General features: G+C 46.2%; 1 protein-coding gene across 12 annotated transcripts in view; it reads right to left on the minus strand.

Annotated features, from left to right (window-relative positions):
• AFDN (afadin, adherens junction formation factor) overlaps positions 1 to 9,820 on the minus strand; it is a 3,286,836-nt gene that overhangs the window by 2,480,261 nt on the left and 796,755 nt on the right. The window lies entirely within an intron of this gene.

A 9,820-nucleotide genomic window follows, 5' to 3' on the forward strand; every position in this document is an offset into this window, starting at 1 on the left:
GAAAGGACCAGTTTTTAGAAGGCCAATTTCTGCTAAAACGTGGTGGTTGAACCTGTAGAAAAGCTTTGACAGTTTGCATAGATTTGGCTTTTTCTTCCATTTTCCGTAGTATCTCCTCAGCATTAGTACCAAATAGCACATCCTTTTGTAAAGGAGCATCTAGTAGTTTAGCTTTCACATGATCAGCAAGATTTGTTCCCTAAGCCAGGCATGTCTACGAATGACTGATCCTGTAACAGCAGCTCTACTTGAGGCCTCTAGGGCATCATAGCCACATTGTAAGGTGTGTTTACCTACTTGTTCTGCACTATGCATCATATCCTGCAACTCCTTCAAATCTGGTTGTTAAGGTTGAGACATTTTATTTCTTAATTGTATTAACAGAAAATAGAAGTTATGTTCTTACCATAACGTTCCATGTTAGTTGTCTTCTTCTCGCCTTCTTCTTGCTGGATGGGTTCGGAGCCGACCTCTGCTCCGACTCGGCCACTCTAAAAGCTCGAGAGTTGGTTCCACTGGCTCGAGGCTCCCCTTATATCCCACACTGCTAGGCGTGAGTTACCTCAGATCTCGTTTGTGAGCTAGGCCCAGCTAATAATAGTAGCAGAATAACTGGAAACGAAGTCCACCTCTATAAACAAGGGAGAAGAGAAGGGTGACCTACAGCCTGATCCAGGAAAAAATATGCACAGCAGAGCATATACCTATAGTAAAGAGGTGGTAGAAAGAGAGGTCACAATCAAACTCCTCTAGGTCTGTCCAGGCCAGGGGGAAGGAGGGTGGACGCAAGAAGAAGTAGAAGAAGACAACTAACATGGAACGTTATGGTAAGAACATAACTTCTATATGTTGTTGTCTATCTCGCCTTCATTCTTGCTGGATGGGACCAAGGCCCCTAGCACCTTGTCCCGGTGGCCTAACGGAACAGACTCTTGAGCACAGTGGAACCAAAATTAGCTCTATGCCTAGAAGCTAAATCCAACTTATAATGTGAAATGAAAGTGTGAGGAGTAGCCCAAGTAGCTGCTGCACAAATGGTGTCTATAGGCAGTCTGTCTTGGAAGGCTATAGAAGTAGCCAAAGCTCTGGTGGAATGGGCTTTAGGTTTGTTAGGTAGCTTTTGGTGTCTTATTTCATAGACAATGGAAATTAGAGAGGTTAGCCATCTAGATAGTGATACCTTAGAAACAGAAAGTCCCTTTCTGCCTTCTGCATAAGAGACAAACAGCTGGTCAGATTTTCTGAATTGTTTGGTTCTATCCAAATAGTACCTTAACTGACGATGAACATCAAGCCAATGCAATTTTTGTTCAGACGTATTGGAATATTCTGGAAAAAACACAGGGAGGTCAATGCTTTGATTTAGGTTAGACGCCGAGGCTATTTTAGGTAAAAAGGACGGGTTGGTTCGTAAGGATACCCTGTCCTTATGGAACAACAGATAAGGAGGTTGACAGCTGAGTGCATGAAGTTCTGAAACTCTTCTAGCTGAAGTAATAGCTACCAGAAAGAGAGTCTTCCATGATAGCAATTTTAAAGAACAGGAAGCTGCAGGTTCGAAAGGGGGGAGAATCAAGGAACTGAGAACTAAATTTAGGTCCCAAGGAGGAGGAGGATTTCTTATAGGAGGTCTGAGTAGAAAAACTCCCTTCAAAAAGGCTTTGCAAAGCTTGTGGGACATTATGGCAGACTCTGAGACGCCCACATGAAAGTTAGAAATAGCTGCCAATTGAACTTTAAGAGTAGAAGGAGATGAACCTGCATGGAAGAGTTCAGCTAGAAAATCAAGGACTATTTGGATGGAAGCCGTGAAAGGATCTATGTCCCTTCCTTGAGCCCAATAGACGAAACGTTTCCACTTACTCAGATAAATCTTTCGAGTGGAAGATTTATGGGAAGCTATCAAAATATCTCGAACAGAGTGAGATATTTGAGGAAGCCTGGCTAAGGCTGGAATTGGAGGAACCAAGCAGTGAGGTTCAGAGAGGGGAGGGAGCGATGAAACTGACCCGACTGATGGATCAAAAGATCTGGAACTAGGTCCAGATGCCAAGGTTGCTCCAACAGAAATTGATGTAGAAAGGGGAACCAAACCTGTCGAGGCCAGTAAGGAGCAATGAGGATCAAGGAGGCCTTCTGAGCGATAGCTTTCTGTATCACTTGAGAGATTAGTGGGAAGGAGGAAATGCATACAGAAGTCCCCGGGCCAAACTTGACTAGAGCGCCTCTGCTGGGCTGGCCTGGTAGCAGGAATAGGGTGAAATAATCTTTGCACTTGCTGTTTTGGGAGTAGCAAAAGGTCGCAGCAAGGCTGACCCCACTTGAGAAAAATTTTTCTCACAATAGAATCTTTCAGAGACCACTCGTGAGGCATGAGGATAGCTCTGCTCAACTTGTCCGCGATTTGATTGGACTTCCGGGATGTGCGTTGCTATCAGAAACCGCTGAGAAGAAATCGCCCATTGCCACAGTCTGAGTGCTTCTCGACATAGGGATAGGACCTGGTTCCGCCTTGTTTGTTGATATACCACACTACGGACATATTGTCTGTCTGGATTGCTATCGTTCCCAAGGGAAGAGAGTCTTGAAGGGCTTGCAACGCTAAAAGCACTGCTCTCCTCTCTAGAACATTTATGTGCAAGTGGCATTCGCCTGGTTGCCATCTGCCCTGAACAGTTCTGCCCTGATAATGCCCCCACCCGATCAGGGAGGCATCCGTTGTCAGAGTAGCAACCGGAGGGGGAGGAACAAAGGGTCTTCCCAAGAAGAGCTGAGGGGAAGACATCCACCACAGAAGATGATTCCTGCATGTTTGCGTAATCATAATGGTGTGGGACATTGGAAGTTGCTGGTATGACCATTGTGTGAAGAGCATCCATTGAAGGATTCTCATGTGGAATCTGGCTAATGGAAGCAGAGGTATGGCAACCGCCATAATCCCCAATACTTTCAGAACTAACCTGGCTTTGACTCTGTTGCTGATGAAGAGGAGCGAGACCAGTTTGTGTATGTCTGTTATTCTCTGATCTGTTAGCCTCGCAGACATGTTGACTGTGTCTAGAATTGCGCCTATGAAGGTAATAACACGACAAGGCGACAAAACAGACTTTTCGCAATTTATTGAAATGCCTAAGTTTTGACAAATGCGAAAGGTGTAGTCCCTGGCCATTAGAAGAAGATGCTTGGTGGGAGCTGTGAGGAGCCAGTCGTCCAAATATGGAAACACCTGGAATCCTTGACGTCTCAGGTGAGAAGCTACCACTGCCATGCATTTGATAAACACCCGGGAGGCAGTGGTGAGTCCAAAGGGCAGGGCTCTGAATTGAAAATGACTGGTTCCCAGCCTGAAGCGGAGGAATCTTCTGGAGCGCCTGTTCATTTTATATGATAGTACGCATCCTGAAGGTCTATAGAGCACATCCAGTTTTTTCTTCCCAATAGGGGAAGGATGGACTGTAGCGTGACCATCCGAAATCTTGTTTTCTTGACCGACTTGTTCAAGATACTGAGATCCAAAATTGGTCTCCAGTCCCCTGTTTTCTTTGGAACTAAAAAGAACCTGGAGTAGATTCCGGATCCTTGCTGGTCTGCTGGAACTGGCTGAATCGCAGCTTTTGCAAGCAGCTTTGAAATTTCCAAAGCTGCAAGATCCCTTTGAGCGGGTGGAACATCTGGAAGGGATTTTTTTGATCGGTTTGGAATGCGAACAAAGGGAATGGAATAGCCTTCGAAATGATGGACTGTACCCACTTGTCTTGAGTTAGGGATAGCCAGGCTTCTGGGTACAGTGACAATCTTCCCGACTGCCTCCGAAGGTGGACAGTCGGGCAACACCTCAGGGATGCTGAAAGGGCTTATCGGAGAAATTTTCTCGATTGCCCTGATTCTGCGGACCCCTGCCTCTAGGGCTTATCGCCTACCATTGTTGTTCCCCCTCTGCCTCTGGCGGGAACCGACTGTGGCCAGGCGAAGTCCCTTGAGATTGTTTATGAACCACATTTTCCCACTTTTCTGGCCTTTGGGGTAAGGCCTAGAAGGAGTAGAAAACGGACTCCGACGGCAGAAAGAGTCTTGCCATCCGACTCGCACCTAGCCATGGTTTCCTTCACTTGAGGACCAAAAAGAGATGATCCATCAAACGGGAATTAGTGAACGACGCTTTAAAGGGGTCCGCAGTTGCATAGCCGCATCCAGGCATGCCTGTGTAAGGCCACACCTGTCCCTGCGGCCCTGCTCGCTCCATCAGCCGCATACCTAAAGGAGGCGCATGGAGGAGTTAGCTATGGAGTTCAGGGTAGCCAGCTGAGTGTTCATCTTGTCCTGAAAACCCGCAGCTGTAGGATCCTTCAACATGTCACTCGCTTCTTTGATCAAGTCTCTTTGAAGACGAGTAAAATGGCATAGGTAGTTCAGCTTAACGCATTGCAAAGGTCGCTGACGAGAACATCCGCTTCCCGTACCTGTCCATAGACCTAGATTCCTTGTTAGGTGGATGGACAGGCACTGAAGGATCAGCTAGTTCCTTCTTAGTGGCAGCAGCAACCACCATAGCATCCACAGAAACTCCCTTGGTCAGAAATTATCTGCTGGTGCCGTGATAAATTTTGAGGGTCTCCTGGGAGTGGGGTCCACTGAATCAGGAGCCGTCCATGCCTTTTTTACTACCACCTGCATGAGGGGGTCAAAGGGGGGAGACACCCAGGAGGTGGAAGGGCGAGAGCCAAACGCCTCAAGATACACGGATTCATCCTCCGAAGGGCTGAGGGCTGGCCAATTTCCCCTCTGTTTGAGGATTTCTAGAATGTCTGCAAAGGAGACATCTTCAGAAGGGGAACGGGAGGAACCCTCGGAATCCTCTAAATCTGTGTCAGAGGTGACGGACTCAGGTGAGTCTATGTGTTTCCTCTTACACTTTCTCTTCCGAGGGGGCTCTTCTGCCAATTCAGGAGAGGCCTCGGAAGAGGATGAGATCCCCACAGGGGATTCCTGAGGAGCTGGCTCTCTGCGGTCTGGGATGAGGGAGTGAGTCGACTTGACCTGAGGCACCGAAGAGAGAGGGGCGGACGGAGCCGACTGTGGAGTTGAACCAGGTTCCAACACACTCCGCATGACATCGAACGCACCCCTGTCAGGCAGAGTCAGAGGTCCCCGCTCCAAGAAGCTGAAAACCTCCCTCGGCACCGACAGTGATGGCTCCGAGGCCGATGTCAGAGCCGAACTCACCAGCGCCAAAGCACCGAGAGGGAGAGCGGGGTCGGACAAGGGTCCGATGCCACTCACCCCCTCGGAGCCGACGAGGGAAGTCCGGCGCCAAGATTCTTCTAAGGAAGAAATCGGAGCCGACGACGGAGCCGAAGACATTTGTATCGGCTCCGACGCTACCACAGTCTTGGTTCCGAACGCCCGGCCCGAGCTCAAAGGAGTCAGAGGAGGAACATAATGAGGAACAGGGTCAGGCATCGACTGATGAGTCGGGCTCTGAAGCATTTGGGCCAGTGCCTCGGACTTAAGCAGTCGACTCACTACCCTCTGAAGGTCATGGTCCGGAAGCCGTGCTGTCCTAGAGGAGTGAGATCTATGGCTGCGTTCAGACAGCAAGGGAGATGCTGGAGCCGAATGAACGGAGCCAAGGGACGGTGACCTGACCTCTTTCTAGATGTCGGCTCAAGGTCTAGTCGGAGCCGACAGGAATTTTCATACCTCGCTCCAGCCGAGCCGAGGAAACCACAGAAGCTGCAGTTCGAGACTCATCGCTCCAGCCGGAGCCGATGTAGAAGGAGGTTTCGAGCCTTAGGCCTCGACTCAGAAGCTGGAGCCGAGGAGCGAGAAGCCTTACAGGGTTTGAACGAAGTAACAGTAAGGGAACCCTCAGGCTTAAATAAACCTCTCAAAATAAGTTTATTTTTTCTTTCCTGCAGAACTCTGGGCCTGGCGCCATGGCATACAGCACAAGAGTCCTGTAGGTGTAAAGGTCGCAGGCAGTAACACAAGAAGTGTGACCGTCTGTCAGAGACATTTTCTGACAGCACGAGTCACACTTCTTGAAGCCTGAGACCTTTGAATCCTTGGACATTATCAAGGACCGAAGTGTAATCACCACACAAAACACACACACACAGATTACACTATGAAGAAAGTTAACTAGATTATACTAATTAAAACTAGTTAGTTAGCTTAGGTATAAAAAATATCCCTAACAAAACACAAACACTCCACTTAGGAATAGCAGGGCCCGAAGGCCTAAGGGAAGAACTTTTAAATTATTGAGGGAAAAAGATGGGATAATGAAGAAAGGGATGAAATACACTAAACTAAGGGAAATATGAAAAATCTAGTTAAGAAAAGGGGATTTAAACTAGTTTAAATCGACTGATTAAACAACTGACCTGAGCCGGTAGAAAAACAACACCTCGATCGCTGTAGCGGCAAACGAGATCTGAGGTAACTCACGCCTAGCATTGTGGGATATAAGGGGAGCCTCGAGCCGGTGGAACCAACTCTCGAGCTTTTAGAGTGAAGTCGAGCCGAGGTCGGCTCCGAACCCATCCAGCAAGAATGAAGGCGAGATAGACAACTTAACATCTGCTGATATTTAAGCATATGAAACTGACAACTTAAGGCCCTCATGGCTAGGGTGGCCGAGGTATATACCTTTTTTCCCCACCTTTCTAAGGATCTTGACTCTCTTTCGGAAGGTAGTGGATTCTTAGCAGTAGAGGCCTTAATTCCCTTGGGGCCTTGAGAAATGGTTTCAGGGTCAGCATTATGGCTTTTGTAAAGAAATTGGTGAGAGTTAGGCACTCTGTAGTACCTATCAGGCTTGACTGGGGCAGGAGGCAGGGAATCCGGATTAAGGCAAGCCTCCGAATAAACATCATCAAGTATGTCCAAGACAGGAAGTATCACCAGAGGTCTGTGTTGAGGTAACAAAAGAAATTCCCTAAGTCTTTTCTTGGAATCAGAAAAGTCTTGGCCTTCCCAATGGAAGTGTTCCCTCAAGGTGTGCAAGGTTTCCCCAAAAGAAAAATCCTCAGGAGGAGATACAGAAGGAATGGACTGCTCTGCATCAGAATCTTCAAAGGGGGAGTAAGAGTGTTCCTCTACATCAGAATGTTCTGAAAAAATGGAGCCCTGATCAGAAGAGGGAGAATCTTCCTCCACTCCGGGTCTCTTGTCTGGAGGGGATTGGGAACCCCTGATAAGAGTAATTAAATCCTCAGCCATTTTAAGCATCTGCTTTTTAGGCATGGGGCCTGGAGCTGGGCCCTGTGCAACATGCCTCTTGGGATGCCTGGCTGATTTGGACTTAGTAAAGGCCTTAATGGAAAAGGAAGATGAGGGTCTAAAGACACCATGGGTGGAAGTGGACCTGTCCTCATTAGGAGGCTCAACGCTCACAGTGGCTTCGGTGGTTGTAGTCTGGGTATGGGCCGAGGTACCTGCGGTCTTGGTTACAGAAGACACCGCCAAAGAAGTGTCGTCGGTAGTCAGGGACTGCATAGGCATCTCGCTGAGAACCGGACCACGTGTAGCCGGTTTTAGCGTGGTGTCGGTGGGGACCGTGGACCTCACGTGTCGGTCCTTGTCATTGCGTTTTTTGGACAAAACGGTAGTCGGAGTCTCTGACGACATTTTATAATCAAAGGCTTTACCAAAAATGTGTTGGGCGAACTCCGCCCAACGCTTAATAGTGCGTTTTTTGAAAGTAGCGCAAAAGCGACAGCCCGAGACGTCGTGGTCTGGGCCTAAACAAGGTATGCAGAGGGAATGGAAATCCTGATGTGGTATTTGCTTCCCACAAGAAATACAATTGTTAACTTTTTCTGACATCGGTCTGAGGCAAGAAAAGTTTCCCCAACAGGGTACTTAGCTTTAAAGAAGACTTCGGTTTCCAATTTTTTGTAAATTCAGGAGCTGGCCGACCGGCACTTGTGAACTGCTTCTGCTTCGGGCACCGCACGGCAAAAAAGACTGAAGAAAATGGTGCCGGCTGTGTCTTATATACCCCTGCCTCACTGACGTCAGGAAAGAAAGCGACAACAACCGACGCCGGACCTAGACTTTGGAATTCGGCCGACCGAGGACCCGCCTGACGGCAGAAAACCCATCTGTAATTACTGCAGCTGTATGCATGATGAACATCTTTCACAAACTGAAAAAGGAAAGATCCAAGACTGGTCTCCATGCAGATTCTTTCTTTTAATCCAGAAACATTCTTGAACAAAAAACATCCCAAATAAGAGGAACAGGCTCTATGACCCCCTGAGTCACCAAATGGGCAAAAAAGTTTGATTTGAAGGAAAAGGAGGAATCACCTAAAAAGGAGGGTGAGAAGGAAGGATTCCCACAGCCATGTACCCCTGATGAATCACTTACAGAACCCATTTGTCTGAGATTATGTTTTGCCAGACAGAAAAAGAAAGCCAGACTTTGGGGGAGATTTAAGGGCTTGTCAAGTTGCGTGAGCGTGTATTACCATTTCAAGACAGACATTCAGACTTGCTGGATGCCCTGGTTTCCAGAAGCCACCGCCCCCCACCTTTTCTGAAGCCTCCTTGTTTTTTTGAACGGTTTGCTTATTTTACTTTTTTATTAAAATAAATCCTGAGTTAGGGATGAAACCTCTAACAAATTTGGAAAAGGAATGTTGTAAAATCTGAGTCACCCCATGAATCAGTTTCCCTCTCTCATTATACATTTTCAGGACCTCAGCAGCAAGCATTCCAAAAACACTCTCCCTTATCAATGAGAGAATTCAAAATTTCAGCTTTAACTTCCTCTGGTAAATCTGAAGAATGTATCTTATCCAAACTTGATCCAGTAGTTGCCGCACTGGAAAATGGATCAGCTGAGTCATAGTTTAAAGAATGCTTCTATCTTGAGTAACCAATGTGAACATTCAGAGAATAGTTTACCTCAGAAGAGAAAAAGTGTCAATAATGCTACTTCTGTTCTCAAATGAAACATTTAAAGTGGAAGCTTGACAATTAACAATCCTAAAAATAAAAGTGTCAAAGAAAGATACTTCCCATACCTGTCAAAGGCTTTCTCCTCCTTATCAGTTGACAAGGATCAACATTTACTAAACATTTAGCTGCAAAATGAATTAAAAAGAAAATCCCAACAAGGTCAGACAAGGGATTAAAAAATATGAATATAATCTAGCTACCTTTTTAGGGGTTGCAGACTGGCTATCAGGCATGTTGCAGCATGTAATAAAAACATCCTCCAAAGCCTGAAGAAAATTAATAAGTTTAGGAAATTCCAGTTGTAATAAATCATATTTTCTCAAAGAAACTCGAATGTCATTATGTTCCCTCTAAAATAATTGGTGCAGCCTTGATTTGGTTTAAGAAAAAAAAATTCTTCCCAAGAACAACTAAAAGAAATACTCTCATCTGAATTCAATAACAAAGAAAAAAAAAATAGAAGTTGTTCACACAATTATTTCCATGTTCATCACACCAGGAATCTTCAAAAAAAATAAATAACTCTTTTTCTCTTGCCAGTAAATCCAGAATTTGAAGGATTAAGAGCCTAAACTAAGCCCAAAAGAGCATCCATATCTAATATAACAGACAAGAGAAGATAAAAATGAACAGAAAGTTTAAACAATTAAAGGAATCTCCACAGAAGCACAGACTCCTCTTGGGGACATTGCATTGAGGAACAGGAATCCCAGTCCAGCTAGGAAAAGAATTTCTCATTCTCCTATGCCTGCCAAGGTATGCCAAAAAGACATACAGGACATGTCTATGCCCCATCCTTAGTGAGTGAAACAACTAAACCAAAGGACACAAAGGAAGATGAGTGGTTAAAC

The sequence above is a fragment of the Protopterus annectens genome, chromosome 1.part0 (assembly GCF_019279795.1).
Source record: "Protopterus annectens isolate FY-2018-M chromosome 1.part0, PAN1.0, whole genome shotgun sequence".
Taxonomy (NCBI): Eukaryota; Metazoa; Chordata; order Ceratodontiformes; family Protopteridae; genus Protopterus; species Protopterus annectens.